The 17,856-nt window shown below is 42.4% G+C and overlaps 1 protein-coding gene across 9 annotated transcripts in view; it reads left to right on the top strand.

The window, feature by feature from the left end:
• Positions 1-17,856, top strand: part of FARP1 (FERM, ARH/RhoGEF and pleckstrin domain protein 1) — a 225,672-nt gene that overhangs the window by 93,174 nt on the left and 114,642 nt on the right. The window lies entirely within an intron of this gene.

The raw sequence follows: 17,856 nt of genomic DNA on the forward strand, positions 1-17,856 counted from the left end.
GAAAGTTGTTTAAACTTTCAGTTTTCTCCTGAAATTGTAGACCTTGTTTATTACAACCTACCTTGGGCACTCTATACTGCTGTTGATGGGCGTGTATCAAGATAATTTGACAATGAAAGCATCGAGGAAGATACATGCTATTCGAAAACATTTGTGTATGTGACAAGTACTGAAGAAACAGTTTTCTGGAGCCTACAGAAAAAGTAATGAATGATACTGCAGAAAAAGAAAAAGATTACTGTAGACAGATTGGCCTCTGTATGCAGAAAGCACTAACCAGCTTCCTTGTCCTTCAGGTTTCTAATTGGGTAGAAAAATGAGTAGTACTGTGAAAATCAGAGGGACAGTGGGCACCATCCTCGCTGGTGCTGATTTACCTGGTGGAATAAGGGCTGCAGGTACGTCAAGCTTTCAAGGCTCTACTTGGCATTGATAAACAAAATGATGTCTTTTTTGAACATCAGAGGGTGTCAGCAGCCTGTGCTCCATGAACATAATCAAATCCAGAAGTATTTGGTATTTCTCTCTCTTTCTTCTGTACGTTTGCTGCACGTTTGGAGTGCAAATCTACCTTTTGAGAATGAGCCAATCTGGCTCTGTAAACCTGGTGAGTGGTCCAGACTCCACTTCTCCTGCATCTTTGCCTCCTGGTAGTGCATGTCTGTGTAGGCACTGTGTCTTTGCAGTGGGACACAGTGTCTTTTGGTGGAGCATATCGCGAGACCATGAGAGGTAATTTTAGCTCAAACAATAGCCTCTCATATTGCCAATCTGATAACAGCCATCCTGGTTTACAGAGATCGCTATCTATTTTATGCTTTGTGTGCTGTCAGTCTTTTGCACGTTAAATATCAAATACTGTTTATGTAAAGAAATAAAGTGGAAAAAATAGTTCCATTCCTGTTGAGAACTTGTCAATTTATGTTACTAAATGTCATATGTTTTTCCTGCCTGTGATCATTTTTTGCTCTGTGAACTTGCGGGGGAAGTGCTGCATAGCATCTTGTGGAGAGGAAGCTGCTCGTTCACTGCCCTGACCTCGGAGCGTCTCCTGGCAGCCTGTCCTCAGCCTGCTTCCTATAGCTTTTCCCACTGCAGAGCCCTTCCTCTGGGGACTGATCACACTGGACTGTTGTGGCTTCTGCCTCAGGATGCACAAAGTTTGCTTAGTCTCTGCACAGCCTGGGAGGTTTTTAGAAGCTGTTTGCCAAGTGGCATCAGTGTAGCGGCTTCTCTCCTTTGATGCGGAGAGCTAAGGAAGGGTTCCCAACCGCAGAGATGCAGCCTCCGGCAGTCTTGCCACCCACCTCTAGCTGGGTGTTTGGCATTGTGACAAGCTGCTGTGAGCCAGCCAGCCAGCCACCCCTCCCACATCAGCTCCAGATCAGGGTGGAGAAACACGGGTGGCACAAGGCAGGGAAGAGCAAGGACAGTAATCCAGAGAGGTACCCGTGTGGTCGGGGGTCTCTGGGTACCTCAACCAGGTCCTAGGCTGCAGTCTTATCAAACTCAAATTCTTGTAATCCTGCAGCCCATGCTGCTGTATCTATCAAGCATCCATTGCCTATTGATGAGAATAAAAGCCTCTGAAATCCTATTTGTACAATTAAAATCACTCCAACCCAGTAGCATGCAGATACTCTTGCCTACGCCCCTGATACTCTGACGTTTAGCCAGAGACTGCTTCCGCTTGTGCTGCAGAAATGTCTGAACAACTGATGAGCAGAGCTGTTTCATGCTTTTGCACCATCTTTTAGTAATTAAAGGCCAATCTTACAGATGCCTTAAATGGCAAAATGGAAGCTAGCTCTGCCATCTTCAGACTTTTCTTTTAATTAAATAGATTGCAGTGCAGCATGCCTTGAATATCCCCTCTTCAAATATGTCCTTTGCTGTTTGACTGCTTAATATGTATCCTGTAGTCTTAGTACATGTTGGTGCACTGACAGCTTTAGATCTTTGTATGATATATGAGAATATTTTGCCAGTGTGAAGCAATGGCATCTGTGTTGCAGGTTGGGTAATTTGGAGTATCAGATTGCACTCCTCTCAATAAGAGCACAACATTCGTTCATGCCCTTAACGAAGAGGATATTAAATCTAAAAGTCTTTACATTTCAAATATTGAAAGATGGTAAAGGTCTACTCTGAATTGCCTCAGGGAAAAAAAAAAAAGGCATCCAGTCCTTTTTTTGTATACCTGAGCATAATTATTTAGATCTCTAAACCCATTCCTTCTTGGGCAAAGGCTGCAGGATCAAGCTTTACAGTCCCTCATTTGAAAGTCTGATGCAGTATCAAGGTGTGATATGATGAAATCAAGACAAAGAGCAGCTGATACTGCCTTTTGGTTTTCTTTTTGGGGGATTCTGTGTTGCTCAAGCAGCCCTCGGTATTTGGTGCAGTCTATTCCTCACCCCTCCACGCCAAGCATAAATGTCAAAGATTTCTCAGCCTTCTGAATGTGATTGATCTCACAACAGTATGTGGTTTTTCATTATTTTCTTCAGTACTCTTAGGAAGGTCTGTAGGAGAGGTGGATTTACTGTAATGGTGGCTAAGTAGTTTAACTTAATCCTGAATAAACAAACAGATGCTCTCACCAAGGACCTGGCATCTGGGGCTGTCAACATTTATTACTGCAGGGCTCAGAAGAGATAAAATTATCATTAGCCTTCACAGAAAGACCCTGGATACATCTTGAAAGGAATGTACTTAAAACCACAAGCTAGCCACTCAGAGAAACTAGTTTAGATATTTAGATGCCTGTATTAGTAATGACACAAACAAAATGTTCTCTTCACTTGATTTGTGCTTCAGAGCTCACATTGTACATGTTTGTGGTTCTTCCCTAAGGGCTAAGGCTGAAATAGGTGTGCATTTACAATTGTACGTATGTGCATTTACAGTTGTGTGTCTGTGCATCTGCTATGAGTTTATACTAAAAGTTTTCCCTACAGCTTCTGCTGGTTTCTTCTAAAAACATCTCCGTTAAGGAAACTGAATGTCATTTAGTAATCAGCTGAGGTTTGGTAGGGAGCAGCCATATGTCAGCGTGCTGTTGATAAGCAGGCTGGGGTGCAGTAGCCGTGGACTGCCAGGTCCAGGGGACTGTGTTGAGCATTTTTATTACATACGCCTGTGTACAAATACCAGGGTCAAGGATTATTCAAGCTTTCAGGCCATCAGTTTTAAACCTTTATCCATCAAAAACCCTAAATCCACAACTACATGCTTTGTTTAATTCAGTAAGGTGTTGGGTTTGTTTTTCCCTATGATCATTGTTTATGTCAATGGTTTAGAGACTTTCAAACCCAGATTTCAACCCAGAGAAAGGTATTTTAGCAAAATTTGTGTAAGTATGTGAAAGTGAGTTTGTAATAAAAATAGTAGGGTTAAAATTCACTCTAAGTATTTCTCTGAGGGGGAACACTCCGTACCCCAGCCCCCAATAATAATTGGATTTCAGTGGGTAGACTAATATTCCTTATAAGCCTCAGCTTAAAAGTCATACTGCAGTTCCTGAGAGAGAGAAAATGTTTTCTGAAGAAATTTCTTTTCCTCCAACCCCTCTTTTATAGTAAAGCTAATATTTTCAGGACTCTGCCAGGACTGCTCGTGCAGAAGGACTGTTGACTGCTGCTGCTTGTGCAGTACATGCTGCAGCCCATGTCAGGAAGCCTCTCTATGTGTTTTACATATCAAAGTGGCATGGTTTAACCCCAGCCAGCAACAGAGCCCCACACAGCTACTCACTCCCCCTGGTGGGAATGGGGAGAGAATCGGAAGGGTAAAAGTGAGAAAACTCATGGGCTGAGATAAAGACAGTTTACTAGGTAAAGGAAAGCCACATGTGCAAGCAAAGCAAAACAGGAATTCATTCACTCCTTCCCTTGGGCAGGCAGGTTTTCAGCCATCTCCAGGAAAGCAGGGCTCCATCATGCATAAAGGTTACTTGGGCAGACAAATGGCATCACTCTGAACATTCCCCCCTCCCTTCTTCTTCCCCCAGCTTTATGTGCTGAGCATGATGTCATGTGGTGTGGGATATCCCTGACCACACTTTGGTCAGTTGGGGTCAGCTGTGCCAGCTGTGTCCCCTCCCAGCTTCTTGTGCCCCCCGGTCTACTCACTGGTGGGGTGGGGTGAGCAGCAGAAAAGGCCTTGACTGTGTGTAAGCCCTGCTCAGCAGTAATGAAAACAGCCCTCTGTTACCACCACTGTTTTCAGCACAAATCCAAAACACAGCCCCATACGAGCTACTGTGAAGAAAATCAGCTTCATCCCAGCCGAAACCAGCACAGAAAGCCAAATACTCAGTAGAGCTTTATGCCATCCCAAGGCCTCATCTCCTATTTACAGCTGTCCTTCCCTAAAAAGTGTATATATACATCTCAAAGCAGTGCCATCCTTCTGAAAGGTTGTAGAGCTGCTTGTGATATATTCAGACTGTGAGTCCAGTGAAGTTTCCCAATAATATATTAGCTAAATAGGTTTCAGCAGGGTCGAGTTATCCACATGAGGGAAGAGTGACTTTCTGGTCAAGCTTGTCATAAACAGCTATGCTTGATAGACTGGAAAGTATTTTTATTATGAATTCTTCACAAAGATTGGGCATTGGTTTTTTTGAGAGAGTATCTGTAGCGGAAGTTAGAATACCAGAAAGTGTCTTGCTGCATCAGTGGACTTTACTTCTTGATTTCCTATAAAATTGAAATAAAAATTTGTTTCTAAATTATATCTTTTAAAGAAGGATTGTAGAATACAGATTTTGTATTGACCACATCACAACATTTTGGATAAAACGAGATAAAACACATTTGGAAACCGTGTGGAATTTCCTCCCAACATCATCTGAGAGCTTTTCAGTCTGCATTGCTTCTGTTTCCTTCTTGCTCACACTTGGCAGTACCTTATGCCAGAGGTAGTTGAATTAAAGTCAATAGGCTAGATTATGTCCTGAGGACTTGACCCACAGTAATTGTGGTATGTTGCTGAGCGACCTCGCAGGAGTCCCAAGGAATGAACTGTGCTTAGGGAGCCACAATTTACTAATTTTTTTTCAAGGGTTTTAGAAATTTGTTGCCAGTAAACTGCTTCTACTTAGCTCTTTCCAGTACTTGCTCTACTCTAAACCTTAGCTGTTCTTCAGCTACCTGTCCTAGGAGAAGCAAACAGGGGCCTGTCCCCTGGTCCCCTACACACTTGTGTTCCAGCAAGGAGCAGAAAGGGGCTACTTACAGCTCTTCTTCAGAAGCGCGCCATATCAAAATCAGTCTTGAAAGGGTTGAGCTGCTCATGAGCTGTAAAAAGACATATTGCAGCCTGGGTTAACGTTTTGATAAAAAACAGATTTAATTTTTTTTTTTTTTTTGGCATGTCTACTAAGGCAAGCGACTTTTTAGTTTTACTTTGAGCAAGTTATTTGCATGAAGTTCATATTCTGTAGTTCTTTGTGTTATGAGCTGAAAAGAGAGTCAGTTCTTTCAAGGCCAGATTTACCGCTGAGCTTTGTGAGGGAAATAATTATTTTCAGAATAAAGTGACTTTTATTTCAGATCATTATGTCTGCAGGGAGAGTGGAGCTATTCCAATGTAGTTTATTCTTCAATACCTCTTCCCATTAAATTCTCCATATAAAGAGGGCATCCATTTTAGCATTCTTCAGGAGCTGTGCCACCACTGTTTAAACTGGATGGTCATCTTGTCAGGGGAACAGTTTGTAGACCAAACCCAGACCACAGTTAGATATCCAGAGTTATGGTATGTTACGGTACAGACTTACAGGCGTTTGTCCACTGGCACAAATTGGTACTAGAAATAGCTTACAGGAAAATCTTTTTATTTCTGCAAATAGCAAGCAAAGGTTTTTTAGGCTTTCTTCCTGGACTGAACTGCTAGGCAGAGAAACAGTTTGGCAATGGGGCCTTAAACATTTTAAAATAATGTCGCAGCAAACCCATGATGTATGCTGTTAATATACAGGAGGGAAACCAAACCTCTGTAATACTAATATTCTTACTTTTTATCTGATTATATGTGTTAGGACCTATGTGACTGCTGTCAAGCTGCTTTTTCATTCCATTGATGCACAGGATTTCATGTCTCTTGTCTCTGTGTAAACTGTATAAACTTTCAGAAGGTTTGCAGCTTGTAAGAGTAGGTTTTCAAAATAGCTGCTTCAATGAGAGGTATGAAATTTGCACCTGTAAAAGGTGAAATCTATCCTTTGATGTCTTCCCTGTGAGAAGCAGTACCATTCAACTGCTCCAGATGAGACTTAGCAGAATTGAGGGCTGTCTGTCTGTATGTGAATTTTACTCACCTGTACACTTTCTGTAACTATTAGTTAGATCACCTGTTGGGAAGGTGCAGAAGCAATCTCAGGAGGAGTCTTCCCCACAGAAAAGGTCTGAAATGTATAAATGGGAGTTCAGGAGGCTTTTTGTTCAGTGATGCTAGAATTACATAAAGAAATAATTGCTCAGTCTGCTCGCTTTTTCTTTGTAAAACTCTTGTATTTCTTGACTTTGATAAAAGGGAAGTTAATGACAGAATGAAATGAAATTATGGAAAACTGAATCTGGCAAGGGATGTCAAGGATAACAAGAAGGGCTTCTTCAAATACATCAGCAGTAAAAGAAAGACTGGGGATACAGTGGACCCGCTGCTGAATGAAGTGGGTGCCCTCATGATGCAGGATGCAGAGAAGGCAGAGTTACTGAATTCCTTTTTACTTCAGCCTTTACTGCTAAGGCTGGCCCTCAGGCATCCCAGCCCCCAGAGGTGAGAGTGAAAATCTGGAGAACAGAAGACTTCCCCTTGGTTGAGGGGGATTGAGTTAGAGATCGTTTAGGCAAACTGGATCCTCACAAATCCATGGGCCCCGATGGGGTGCACCCACAAGAGCTGAAGGAGCTGGTGGATGCTGTTGCTAAGCCACTGTCCATCATCTTTGAAAGGCCGTGGAGGACGAGAGAGGTGCCCAAGAACTGGAGGGTAGCCAGTGTCACTGCAGTCTTCAAAAAGGACAAGAAGGAGGACCCAGGAAACTATAGGCCAGCCAGTTTCACCCCCATCCCCAGAAAGGTGATGGAACAGTTCATTCTGGAGGTCATCTCCAGGCATGTAGAGGAAAAGAAGGTTATCAGAAGTAGTCAACATGGATTCGCCAAGGGGAGATCATGCTTGACCAACCTGATAGCCTTCTACAATGGCGTGACTGGCTGGGTAAATGAGAGAGCTGTGGATGTTGTTTACCTCATCTTCAGCAAGGCTTTTGACACCGTTTCCCATAACATCCTCTTGGGTAAGCTTAGGAAGTGTGGGTTATATGAGAGGACGGTGAGGTGGTTTGAGAACTGGCTGAATGGCAAAGCTCAGAGGAGCAGAGTCTGGTTGGAGGCCTGTAACTAGTGCTGTTCCCCAAGGGGTCTGTACTGGGTCCAGTCCTGTTCAACATATTCATCAATGACCTGGATGAAGGGACAGAGTGTCCCCTCAGCAAGTTTTCTGATGGTACCAAGCTGGGAGGAGCAGCTGATACACCAGAAGGCTGTGCTGCCATTCAGTGAGACCTGGACAGGCTGGAGAGCTGGGCCAAGGGCAACCTCATGAAATTCCCCAAAAGCAAGTATAAGGTCCTGCACCTGGGGAGGAACAACCCCATGCACCAGTACATGTTGGGGGCTGACCTGCTGGAAAGCAGCTCCTCCACTGAGAAGGACCTGGGAGCGCTGGTGGGCAGCAAGGTGACCCTGAGTCAGCAACGTGCCCTTGTGGCCAGGGTGGCCCATGGTATCCTGGGGTGCATGAAAAGGAGTGTGGCCAGCAGGTTGAGGGAGGTTATCCTCTCCCTCTGCTTGGCCCTAGTGAGACCACAATTGGAGTACTGTGTCCAGTTCTGGGCCCCCCAGTTCAAGAAAGACAGAGAAGTACTGGAGAGAGTCCACTGGAGATCCACAAAGATGATCAGGGGACTGGAGCATCTCCCTTTTGAGGAAAGGCTGAGAGACCTTGTTTTGTTTAGCCTGGAGAAGACTGAGGGGGGATTTTATCAATCCTTATAAATATCTGAAGGGTGGGTGTCAAGAGGATGGGGCCAGAGTCTTTTTGGTGGTGCCCAATGAGAGGACAAGGGGCAATGGGCACAAACTGGAACACAGGAAGTTCCACCTGGATATGAGGGAAAACTCCTTTCCTGTGAGGGTGCCAGAGCAGTGGAAGAGGCTGCCCAGGGAGGCTGTGGGGTCTCCTTCTCTGGAAATATTCAAAACCTGCTTGGATGTGTTCCTGTGCCCCCTGCTCTAGGTGTGCCTGCTCAAGCAGTGGGGTTGGACAAGATGATCTCCAGAGGTCCCTTCCAACCCCTGCCATTCTGTGATTCTGTGAAAAGATAGAAAAGTGTATTTCAGGCCCTTTACATTAGCGAATTAATCTCCTTGACAGGGTAGAGGCAAGGGCTGCAAAAGCTCAGATGATAGAAATGAGCTGTAATTAGCCAGCTCCATTAACAGAAGACTTGGGGTTTCTGCCTCAGCACAAGCTGCTGGAAGCTGAGCTTGTGGTAGCTGTTGCTTACTGGGCTGATCTCCCACTGAAGAAGCACCGTTTTTTTTCCCTCAGGAACTATGGACTATTGTGATTCTGTTCAGCAGCTGACTGTAAATCATTGTCAGGTTTGGATTTGGGAATCTGTAAATAATCAAACCGGTTTTATTTTTAGCTTTCTCTACCAGTTGGTCAGTCATGCCTACTGTTGCACAGAAAATGTGGAGTAGTTGGCCCAATGTTTCACAGCAACCAGCTATCCCATTCCACAAATGTCTGCCATATAGTGCTTAAGCAGGGACGTTGGTAAATGTCTTTTTAAATGGGTGTGATATGACACTGTATGTGTACCTGTGTGGTGGGAGGAGGGAAAGAGGTGACAGTTCATTGCTCAATTTGAAAATCTGTTTACTTAGTCAGTCCTAGTATTAGTACACTTCAGACAAATACTTGGATAAAAGCCCTGCTTGCAGGCTTTCCTGCAGGCTTTTTATTGCTGTGTTGCTTCTGTGCTAAGTTACTCTCACCATTACAGTCTGTAGGAAACAAAAAGCCAACATGACATGATGCAGAATCATGGTTGATAGTCAGAAGCTGCAAGCGTGGTTCTTCCATCATGGCACTTAATGTGTTCCATGGATCCATCACCAGGAAAAGGCCAGACAGGTCTTATATCTGCATTTGGCATTAGAGAAATACCACTGGAATGTTGTGGCTGGTTTTGGTGCACAGCACTGAAGAAGATAGCTAGCTAATTTACAGACATTTCAAAAAGAGCTGCAAGGTTGAATAAAGGGAAGAGAGAAAAAAAAGCTCACTGTGGAAAACAGGAGGTCATCTAGGAGACAGAGCTTGAAGCGATGTTTGGGTTGTGGTAATAGAGGAAACAACACAGTGTGAAGCATTACACTGCAGTGAAGGAGAGAAAGCGCTGGTGTGCAGCTGAAGTACAAGTAGTAGGTGGACCTATGCTAAACATTGCTCAGGGATTACTCAACAGCAAGATCAGAGGTAAAAATGAGGATTTGAGACACCTGTAGAAAGCAGCTGGAATTGGATCTTATTCCATCCATCCACCACAATTTTTTTGTATACTTGTTGGAAGCCTATTACCATCACTCTGAAACAAACCAGACCTTTTCTAACCAGTGTCAGACTATTAGGAGTTCACAATCACGTCCATAAATTCTCTTCCATCTTTGCTTGGCAGAACTCCTCTGGGTTGTCTGGCTTCTGCAAGCTTAAAATAATTAAGTGATATCTTGCTTCCAAGAGTTCAGTCAAGCTGAGATTCACTGATTTGTGATACCACCAGATATTGAAGTGTGAATCCATCTGCTCACCATGCAGAGGAGAAATAAAGAAAAGTACTAAGGTAAAAGCTTGGCAGCTGAAGCCTCCTTGGTGGTATTTTGTCTCATGTCCATTCTTCCATGTATTTTCTACCAGCCCTTTTTTATGGCAGATTTTGAACATTTCAGACATGATAAACTGGAGGAACAAATAAGTCAAAATCCAGCACTTCTACAAAAAATCAGAGTGCTGTAAAAGTAGCTGAATTTACACGGTTTGCAGAATGATTATTGTTGGCCGTATTGCCTGGAAGCAGATGGTGATTGTCCCCCTGAAATCTGCTTCTGGCTGTTGATTTTGGAGACCTTTCTTGGTGGCCAAGTTATTTTTTTCACCAGAAAATGATTTGGTAACCTGCTGTCTCCTACTCGCAGTACAGTATTCATATCAGTGTACTGTCAAAGTGCACCATGCTATGAATTTTTTGGTATCGTGGCAGCCTCTTGAGGCCCATGCAGCTTGTTAACAAAAGAAAAATTTGCATAAAATAATAAGGGCCCCTAAATCTAAGGGTGTGGGGAAACACATGTTTTGGTACATCCATCCTGCATTTCTTTCTGATTCAATTAGTTTCCAAATTGCTTGACACTAAAATGCAGACTTTTTTTTTTTTTTTAACTTTTTCTGCATCGCCAGGGAGGTAGGGAGAAGGTTGGATTTTATTGGCGCCTTACCGGTGACTTTGTCACAGAAGCATTTTATAAGTTACACATATTTTCCTTCCACTGTCTAAGATGTAAATGCATTAGGTTATCTGTACAAAGGTCCAAGTTAAAAAAACCTCTGAGGCAGAATGGGTTGCCCCTGCTCTGGTATGCTGTTTTTAAAGCTGTGGTCAGGGAGGATTTCAAGGGCATGTTCACCTTCATCATTCTTAAAGCTCTCAGAATCTGGAGGAGTTAACTTTAGAGGAAAACTTTTACTCTAATAGAATAATGGATTTCTCTCTATCTTGCCTTTTTTGTGGCTCTTATTAATCTGGAAACATTTAAGGAATTCTACTTTTTTGGACTCATTACTCAGTAACTATTGTGTTTTAAACTCATGCCCTGTCTTAATGCAAACTATCCTTCCACATGTAAGTGAATCCTTTCCTTAAACTTCTAAGCTGCATGAAGTCCAGATACGAATGACACATGTCCCACTACTTATATTACTAAATAGGGAAATAAATATGGTAACTTAGTTGTCTCTGTGATAATTCTTGGTCAGTGGTATGACTTTTTAAGGATGGACGAAGTACAACCAACTTAAGTCATTGCATTCTGTTATTGCAGTAACAATCATGAATAGCAATTGTAGCTCCTCTCTCACTGTTATATACAAAAAGCAAATGGAAGGTTTTGTCATTTGTCATTACTAGATTTTGCAATACAATACCATATACATTAATGGAGTAAGGAGTAAAAAGGCAGGTTTTAATCAAAACTCTCCCTGTTCCTCCAGGAAAATTTACACCACTAATAGCGTAGCACCTGGCCCACAAGAGACTTCATGTGAAGAAAAACGCAGCAGAAAGCAAAGCTGCCTTACCTAGGAATGCTTTGAAAGACATGGTTCACCAAAAAAACACCTCTAGTAGAAGTTAGATACTGTTGTACAGGCTCTGTACAGTGTAATCAACATGATCATTTATGTGCCAGTATAACTGGATGTGAGATGAAAAATGTTATTTGTGTGTGCAGTGCACCTAGTGACCGGGAAGAGGCAACCTTGTAGCCGGCTTTTTATATACTGGAAAAGCGCAGTCTTAGAACCACTGAAAGGGCTCATTCAACCAGCTGTAGAAGTGAACTAAGCCAGCAGGATGTATCTTACATGATAGTTCATGTTTCAGGCTGAGAAAACTTGCAGAGCTCATTTGAAAACAAATTCCCAAACACTGCTCTAAGCCCCAGAAATTTAGCATGAGGCCCAACCTCTTTATCCGATAAAACCTTTCCGTCTTGACCAGAATACCTGCAAAAATGACTTGTCTAGTCTCTCCATTTTCTGTTTTCAGTAAAAACAGACAAGCTTAAGTCCAACAGAGAGAGGTGCATGAGTGACTCTTTAGACACCACTAGGTACATTATGGCAACCAGGCTTTTGATTTGGAAGGTAATCAGGTGTTTATAAGTTTGGGTAAGAGGAAAGTCCTGTAAATTAGGAAGATAATTAATTTTTAAGTTAATAATTGGCCATAATTAGCATACACTGAGTATAAGGTGTAACCATAATTTTGTAATGATTGTTTGCCTATGTAAAAAGTAGTAAAAGAAGAAGAAAGTGTGGTGTTTTGAACCATACAGCTTTATCCTGGAATTCTCCCTTTATCTGTTGTATGTATTAGAAACATTGCCTTTACTTACAAACTTGCATATTAAGACACCTGACCTTAGTGCTACAGATTAGCCACCACTTGAGACACTGGAAAAACACAGAGGCAAAAGAAAACAGGAATCTGCTGTTTTCACTCTCTACAGTGTGAGTTCTGGTGCATGTGGGATGTCTGCCATTAACTTCTTTTGCGTTACTGTAAGCATGGTCATCTTGATATGAACAAGAGCATGTGTGTGCTCCATCCGACAGCAGAGTGCAGCCTATTTAAATGTGAAAATAGCAGTAGTACAATGACTGCGGCAGCAGGGAACTCTGCAAAAGGATCTGTCCTCCTCAGTAGAGTACACCAGTCCACACCTCTGTGTTCCCAGCAGTACATCTTCTGATACCCTCCTTAGCTGGGGCGTCACGTAGGTGTCAAACTGACATATCTTTATCCTGAATTGTCAATGACTGAAGTCACTGTCTCCCAATCATACAGGAAAAGAAAAAGGCAATTAGCTCCAGCAATAAGTTTACTGGTTGACTCCTACAGGGTCCGTAATCCTGAGAGTCAGCGTAGCTCCCATCTGCTCAGTTCATGTAATAGGCTACATTAACTTCTCTTATCTTTTATGTGAATAGGCTGCTGCTAGTCTCAAATGCTATGTGTAGTACAGGCAGTTCAGACTGAGTTGTTCTTTGCTCTTTTGGTAATGACTTAATTTTAATATTAATGAATTTAGATGTAGTGACTAGTCCTCACAAGGATTTTGACTACGTGAACTACTCATCTTGGGAATATGCTTTTTGCCCAGTCCTCCTGAAAGTCTCTTGACCTTTCCTATGTGCCACTTTGTACAGAGCGTGAACAACACCTTTTCTCCTGCTAGGCTGGGGGAGGGAAACAGCGCCTTGCACAAATAACATGCCGAGGTCAGATGGTACTAAGAAAATGAAGCCAGTTGGTTTTTCAAAAGATAGTTGCTTAGATTTATGGACCTAAACAGTAAAATTAATATAACTGCATGTCCTGGTTGTTCTTTCTCCAGTTTAGTTAAGTATCTGTAGCTCTCATTGCCCTCACTGACAACTGATTCTGCTATTGCTCCAATTTTATGTGAATTTTGAATTCCAAACTAAGACACCTTCTTCTGAAATATTGTCCAAGTTGGTCTGATTTTCCTGCATCCTCCCTGCTCTGCGTGCACCTTCTTTGTAGGATGTATTTCTGCAAAACAGATGAACTTTCTATGCTGAAAATTGAGATTTTTTTCCCCAGTGCACTGTTGATATTTCCTTTTGCTCCCTGTTTTCTGTCCCTGCAACAATTGCAATGGAAGATAGAGGCACTGTACTTCCCATTTTTAGAAGCTTGTAGTAGCGCCATTGCTTAGGGGCATGTTGTGAAAAGCTTAGCACATCCTTGTTCAGTGCTTGGAATTTTGCATTCCTATGGCAGAGAGGCATTCACTCCAAGAGTAAGCCTTGGTCTGGAGTTTAAATATAGCACAAATATTCAAAAGGATTTTTCCCTTCTCATGCCCTCCTACCCTCAAGCAATCCTCTTGGATGGTGTTGCTTTCCAGATGTTCCTATGAGAAGCAGAGGGAATCACTCAGGTTTGCACACTGGGAGAGATGTTGTGGGGTTTTTTCCATTAGCTCTGCCAGGCAACCTGAAGTGCGAGACGCCAACAAGTTACATTGGCTTCAAAACTGGGATGAAGGAGAGGGGAAAAATATTCTGTCAATTACAGAAATTATTGATGTCACTGGCTTGTTCTGTAAGGTTTTTTTCTATTATTGCTGTTCTCTATGCAAACAATAACGACTGGTGTAAAGGTGAAGATTATAAGGAATGGGGGATCTGTAGACTCTGCATAGGTCATTTGACATTCCAGGTTTGCAACTGTATTTCAATGTACAGCTAAATATAAATGTGAGGATTCAGTTATGCCAGTCCTGACCCTCTAACACATGAATCCAAAACTAGCAGTTCAGTGGCAGGCTGCAAATGTCACAAGTTTTTCTGCCGTCTCTGAGGTCTTTGAAGGAGGAGGTAGAATACTAATGCTGGAAACAGGACAAATCTCTTCAGAGCCAGTGTTACTGGGTTCCCTTTCTGACAATTTCAGTCTTTGAAAAGCTGGACCCTTTCCTTTTGGAATACATGACATACCCAGATTGTCAGAAAAAGTCTTCTAAAATAAAACTCCTGCTGTCTGGTTTGTACCTCCCTGCAGTTTGGAGAGGTATAATGGAGAACCTGGTGACCTGCACTATCCTGGTGCCTTCCAATTGCTGTCGCATGAGCTTGTACAGAGACTGAATTGTTGCTTTGCTAGTCTTTTGAGTTTTTCTCTAACTGTATCTACTTACTAAGGTCCTTGAACAAGTATTCCTGGTAGTATTCCACAACGTTAGTATCTGATTTGATATACCACACACTCATATGGTTTTTGTTGCCTTTTATAGTGCAGAAAGGTGTGCCAAGCACCTCCCAAAACACATAAGGCCATGTAAGACTTTGCAGTCTGGTTTTAACCGTAGTTAAAGTAGGTCAGATATAAAATATGTACTCAGAACAGAGAGGAAGGGCACTGCCTTACAGGTGTAAATTTTTAGCTTATTAAGAAATTAAAAATACATGCCTTTGACTCTCTTTTTGTATGGATATTTGTCATTCATAATCATTCATAAATGATCATTCCAGAGATTTAGGCAAGGGTGGCACTGTCTATGTGAAGAAGAGTGAAAAAGGTAAAGTAGAAGTTGAGAGAAATGAGCATATGGGATGTTGCAGATGGAATTAATAATGGACCTGTATCAGTAATAAGGTGCATAATTTTGACCCATAGGAGCTTCAGCAGACAATCCTTGTAGTTTCTAAAAAGCTTTCAAGATTTCCCTTGATTTCCACAAGAACTTGCAGTTTACAGCAGTGTGTTGGAAATATGGAGGAGCTTTTTTGCGGCACTTCATTTTATGTTCCCAGAACACTTTCCTGAAAATGAGGAGTTCTGCAATTAATTCAGTATTGGTTTTGCTTCTGTCATTTCCAAGGTTTAAGTACTTTCCAAGTGAAGTGGTAACCTAAGTCAGATGAATGCTTCTTCCTTTGGATCTGACTCTGGAAGGTGTTTTGTACCATTAATTTCCACTGACTCCAAACAGGATCAGAGGGAGCACAGGATCTTACTGATTCTGGCCTTTTAATTGCAAGTTAATGTAGTGCTTTTGATGTTGAACACTCAGGGATACCCTTCTTTTTATAGACTTGCTAATTACTTGATTCATTAGAAGTAGTACTGTATTGCCATGAATGCAAGTTAAGTCTTCCTTTCAAACATGTTGCTGAACTTCCCAAAAGCACAGTACCTGAGGTCAAACACCTGTTTATTTTACACCCAACTTGTGTATTATAACCTAGTGATCTGATGGTTTCAAAAAGGCTCCCCACCCTTCTGTAAACTGTATTTGGCAAAACGGCTCTAACGTGACAGTATACATACTTAACATACTGTAAAACAACAATTCAGATTTATGAAGTTTCACAGAGTGTAAATGTTAGATGTTGATAGATTTGGAAGATGATGGTGAAATGCCATCTTCTCTTCTTGTAGGTTTCTGATAAATTTGAAGCTCTACTCCCCTCTAGCTGCTGTTCTGCCTCTGTTTCCTTATTGTTGAGGGGGCCAGTAGGACTTCTAGTTTTCTTCTCACTTGCATGCTATGTCCTTCCCCGTAAAGCAGTGTCTTGCCACCTATTGTGGCTGCTCTTACTTCAGTCACACAGCTATTGGTGTTGAGTGAACGTAACTCCCAGCTGGTTTGTTTTTGACCAAGTGGTCTGTCAGCATAGCAGCAGCTCTGCTACTTGGTGTTTTGATAATTCCAAACTCTAGCTCCTTAACAAAACTAAGCCTCAGAACATTCAATTTACCTCAGACTCGGGAATATGACATTGTGTTTGTATATGCTTGGTTGAGTACCTCCGAAGGTGTTTTTGCAGCCATGAGAAGCCAAGAAAAATCCTAGGTTCTGTAGAAATTAGTGTATTAGGTCCACAGACACAGCATGCAGAGCCTCTCAGATGTTCCTGGTGAGTTGAATTTCCATGCATCTCGAGTGGGTTTTGTCAGAGCAATGCCAGTGTGATCTGCAACAGTAAAAACTGATCATGCAAACACTGTTCAGCAGAAAATAAATGTGGTAGTACAGGTAATCTCACGTAGTTGGCATTTAGATAATTTCTGCTCTGCTGCACATTTACAAGTCATTTTTACCATGTCTTATGTTGTTTTAAGTGGAAGGCAGAACTTTCATTTGAGCTCAGCCACTGGATCAGTTCATACAGTTAGTCTGATTTATTTCCTGCTAGCTCAGATGCTTTCATTTCAATCACAAATAAAATGTGCTTAGAATAAGTCTAAAGATTACTCTATCAAAGAATAATATGTGACTGTAAATTTACAACAGTGAAGTAGGCTACACCTTAGTAATGCTATGAAAGTAACAGCAGTAACTGACACATTAGAGTGGATCAAAATTTATCGGTTTCTGGATTCCTCTGCTGCTAAAAATTGTCCAGAAAACTAATGAAGGCTCCACTGGTTAACAATAACGCGTGAGTCACATGGTCATTAGGTGGAATATGATTCATATTGCTACCATCCACAAGTGTGGTAGTTGCCTGGTAAGTTTAAAAAATATCAGACAAGTTGCTCTTTGGATTTGCAGTCTCGCTGGAAGATTCAAGACATGTATGTTTTGTAAGCACTATCCAAATCTTTTCTCTCCATCTCACATGTTTGGTCCCTCTGGATTAATGGCAATGCAGCATAAGAAAATCAGCGCTCGCTCTCTCTCTCTCTCTCTCTCTCTCTCTCTCTCTCATGTTGACATCTCACTGAGGTTTAGGAAGGCCAACCCTGTTCTGTACTTGCTTAAAGCCTTCCAAAATGGCTTCACTGTTGCACAGCATCACAGCTGCACAGTTATGACTTTGTCCCAGCAGTCGAAGTGGTAAGCATAGCTGATAAGCCTTTTAAGTTTGAAAGCATCTGCTTCATTGCTGGTAGGCCAGATTATTACATTTGCAAGAACAGTTTTTCAGCCCTGCAGAGTGGTGTGCTTGAGAAAACAGGGGGTGGCTTCTGCACTGAGGTCCCTGCCCGGGCAGGAGGTTAAAGGAGTCCACATGGCCCCTCTGCTGCAGGCCATGTGGGGATTTGCACGAACAGGTGAAAATACCTGCTGTTCTAGGGAGTGGAAAAGCAGGCCCCAGGGACTGCGTGGTTTCAGGTGTGCACCTTGGTTCGGCGTGCTAGCTCTGACCTTTTGAGTGGAGAGGAAAGGTTGCTGGGATGTGCCAGGATCCGGCTCCCCAGGAGACAGGGAGCACAAATGAGCCCAGCTCCTTGCGTCGCTGACGGGTGAGTCATGCCTTAGAATAGCTGGTATTTTAAACACTGTTGCAGCCCCGAGTTTCCAAAAGCTGATGGGTGTACAGGTCAAGGCACAGTTTCAATGGCCTTTGGTGCTTCTCAACAGCGTGTAACTGTGGTACATCGTCCTGTTGCACATGAGCTAAACTGTTATGTTAAAACTGAAACAGCGTGCTTATGCTGGTCTGCAAAAAGACAGGTAA

The sequence above is a fragment of the Phalacrocorax aristotelis genome, chromosome 1, assembly GCF_949628215.1.
Source record: "Phalacrocorax aristotelis chromosome 1, bGulAri2.1, whole genome shotgun sequence".
In the NCBI taxonomy this organism is placed as follows: domain Eukaryota; kingdom Metazoa; phylum Chordata; class Aves; order Suliformes; family Phalacrocoracidae; genus Phalacrocorax; species Phalacrocorax aristotelis.